Raw genomic sequence first — 3,690 nt, 5'->3', positions numbered from 1 at the left:
ATCATCTTCAGGTTTTTGCATGGTTTTTTGTTGTCACGAAAATAAATTTAAAAAGCAGTGACTGCCGTAATATGAATAAAAGTACTTATAATATTTACTGGGAATGTTGGAAACGCAATTCATGACTGTATAATCTGGAAAACTGAAGTAATCACAACCTGTGAAGAAAAATCAAGATCACCAACTCTACATTTTAGATTGGTGCATGCGTGATTGCTCAACATCCTTATTACAGCATTGCCGAAACGGAAACGGCGTGATCCAAAACATGAAATGCAGATGTCTTCCGCTTCTCGCTGCAACACTTAATAAGGGAGAGGCGACGTTGGTGCAGTCTGCAAGTTTTGCAGCAGTTAAAATCAACTCTATGCTTACTTTGCCTTCATCATTAAATTACATTTAGTTTATTTTATCAATGAACAATATCACAACGGTATTGTATGTATGTAAAGAAATTGATTTACAATAAAAAAAAAAATGAAAAACCCAAACAAACCGTTATATTTTTCACACTTAAAATCTTAATTTTATTAACCTTGAATTACGTATGCTTTGATGTCATATCAAGAGGCGATGTATAGACTCCATAACTCGCATAACACCGCCATATTTCTGGAATTTCGATGCACATAGTGATAAACAACAAAATATAGCGCAAAAAATATAGTGTGTCAGTAACATGTATGATAAGGCATCAAGTCTAAACTTGAAAATACCATTCCTGCAGCACATGTACTAGGGTTGTATGGTATTTATAGAGCAATTTGCTTTAAAATCAATACACATTGGGCTATTTATTTGTGTTTGTTGCGTATAGAACTGTAAAATCAGTGTTTTTCGATCTCGTTCAGGCCAGACACGGCTCCTTCAATTGACAACTTTGCTTCAAAATATCAAAATCGAGATTTTTTTTTTTTTTTCGTGTATTTATCGCGTGTACTTCGTGTTACAATATGTTGTTTTCAAAATAAAGTCATTTTAAGTAATATAAACCGGTACAAACATCAGCAAGTGTGTGATAATATTTAAATGTGTCCGTAAACAAACCCAGAATATCCCAACTTTCACCTACGACAACGCCCACCCAACACTGACAAACCCGTTTATGTTATACATCGCTAGAAAGCTCGTCGTCTCCGCCATGTTGCTGGTGAAAAACTTTCTAAATATAGATAGTCCATGTAAGGATATGGTCATTTTCCCGCGGTAGTGATTTTAAACGAAAACTTCCTATCCCACAATGCAACATTATGCAAAGCGAAATTTCCCACAATGCAACATTTGGTAATCTTCGCTCGATCCTTATATGGTAAAACGTATCCCGCAATGCACCATTCGGCATAGCAACGAAACTTTGGCCTTTCCCGGTAATTATACAAGATGGCGGCTGCTTAGCGAAGAGATTGACAGGTAAACACAGTTTTTGACGTATTCTTGAATGAAAATTTTTGAATTATTAAAAAATGAGAACCAAATCCAGGTCAAAACACGCCTATGGTAAGAATAAGAGGCGCAGGGCAAGTCAGTTGCGGCAGGCACGTTTAAAATGCGGTGTCAGCGATCAGACAAGTGTTGACAGCCCGATCAACCCCCATTCTGACAGCTTGAACATCTTAGATGCTTTGGGATCGTCTGGGGACCACGCTGTTGAGGACATTGTTTCCACTGGAGCCACTGAAAGTGAGAAATCGTTTGAATCGAATTCACGCAGTGACATTAAGTTCGCAAAATTTAAAAGTTTTGAAAACGCCCGATCTCATGTCCTTGACAATGACGAGCCTAAACCTCAGTGGATGTTGATTGATATGAGAGAAATGAATTTATTCTTTCAAGAAATTTAGTGTCCATCATGCCATGAACAAGGTTCTTTGAATTTTGAAAAAAGTGACAATTTTGATAGGTTTGGAAATGCTATAAATATTATGCTGACTTGTCAAAACTGTCAGATGTGTGTGTCCAAGAACTACACCTCACCAAGATCAGGTAAGCAAGCAGGTAACAACCCCTTTCAAGTGAATGATATGTTCATGCTCTTTTTGTCAGAGATAGGACTTGGTCATGCTGCAATGAAAAAATTTTGTTTGGTTTTTGGAATGGAAGGTCTCCACGATAAGACATTTCAACGCAAACAAGACATTCTTTCCAAAGTTGTTATTGAAATACTGAGGATGTTTTGACTGAGAGTGTGGAAATTATCAAACAGGCTTATGCTGAACAACGGACTGTTTCAGATGATGTTCATTGGACATCACTGTCAGTTATGACGGATCATGGCAGAAGAGAGGCCACACTTCCAATTATGGTGTTGGTGCGGTCATTGATGTTTTGACAGGTCTTGTGATTGATTATGAAGTCCTGTCAAAATACTGTCACGCATGTACCCTTTATGTCACCAGTCTGGAACAGGACTCTGCAGACTTCAGACAGTGGTATGGAGGGAGGACATGCTTCAGTGTTGTCAAAACTATGAAGGCAGCTCCAATGCCATGGAAGTGGAAGCTGCTAAAAGGCTATGGTCCCGATCATTGGAAAAGTATAATGTACATGTATACTTTCAGATGGCGACAAAACCCACAAGGCTATCAACGACCTTCAGCCTAATAACCGGACATCAGCATTGACAAGGAAGACTTTATTAATCATGCTCATAAAGGGATGGGCACAGCTCTTCTGAACTTGTCAAAAGAATGTAGATTGGGTGGTAGAGGCAGAGGGAAACTGACAAAAGAAAAAGCTTTGAAACTGCAGTATTATTATGGCTTTGCCACCAGTAACAATGTTGGTAACGTCGATGGTACGAGGAATGCCATCTGGGCGAGTTTGTGTCACTGTATGTCTACTAATGATGCTCCCCATCACAGTAGGTGTCCCAATGGCCCCTCCAGCTGGTGTGTTTACAACAGAGCACTTGCCAATGAGCAAGAGCCTCCTTCTCATGAAAACAACATCAAACATTACCTTGATGCACATATTGCCGAACAAATGGTCCCTGTGTATCAAAGAATGTCTGATGAAAACCTCCTTAAGAGGATGACAAAGGGAAAGACACAGAATGCTAATGAATGATTGCATTCTGTGATCTGGTCCCGCTGTCCAAAGACTGTCTTTGTTGGCAAGAGGCGGTTGCATCGGGCAGTCGCATCTGCAATTGCCTCCTTCAATGAGGGTACTTGCCACATTACACAGGTGATGAACAAGCTTGCAATAGAAGCTAATGAACTAACAGCAGCTTCTGTTGAAAGACTTGATCAAGTAAGAACCCTCAAAGCCTCCAGGGTTGAACGCAAAGCAAAGTGGGAGGCCCAAAAAAGAGAGCGTGTGTTGAGGCAATTGCGGGGTTGACGTATGGTGCAGGGGTTTTAGGCTTTTTTCTCTTTCTAAATGCATTGCTGCATGTATTTGGGCTAGATCCTTCAGTAAACTGAGGTTTTGAATGTGTTTATCTTGTGCTGAAGTGGAAAAAACACAACTAAACTTATTTCCTTATTTTCTCGATGAACGTCATTTTCGATCTTAGTGAACATAGTTCTCAGCTATTATTGGCCCGATTTGAATGAAATTTTGTTTACATATGGACAAGTGATTACTTTATGCAATAACAGAGAGACTTTCTCATTTTTGTTGCCTGATTTTTTTTTTTAAAAAAATAAAATGTTAGTAAAAATCAGCCCCAAAAAATGAAATTTTTCA

At 39.0% G+C, this 3,690-nt stretch overlaps 1 pseudogene; it reads left to right on the top strand.

Moving 5' to 3' along the window:
* The first annotated feature begins 1,463 nt into the window (after positions 1-1,463).
* LOC137269988 (uncharacterized) lies at positions 1,464-3,425 on the top strand (annotated as a pseudogene).
* The last annotated feature ends 265 nt before the right edge of the window (positions 3,426-3,690 follow it).

This window comes from Haliotis asinina, unplaced genomic scaffold (assembly GCF_037392515.1).
Source record: "Haliotis asinina isolate JCU_RB_2024 unplaced genomic scaffold, JCU_Hal_asi_v2 scaffold_24, whole genome shotgun sequence".
Lineage (NCBI taxonomy): Eukaryota > Metazoa > Mollusca > Gastropoda > Lepetellida > Haliotidae > Haliotis > Haliotis asinina.
The sequence above is the reverse complement of the archived record's forward strand: the minus strand, read 5'-3'. Positions and strand labels throughout refer to the sequence as shown.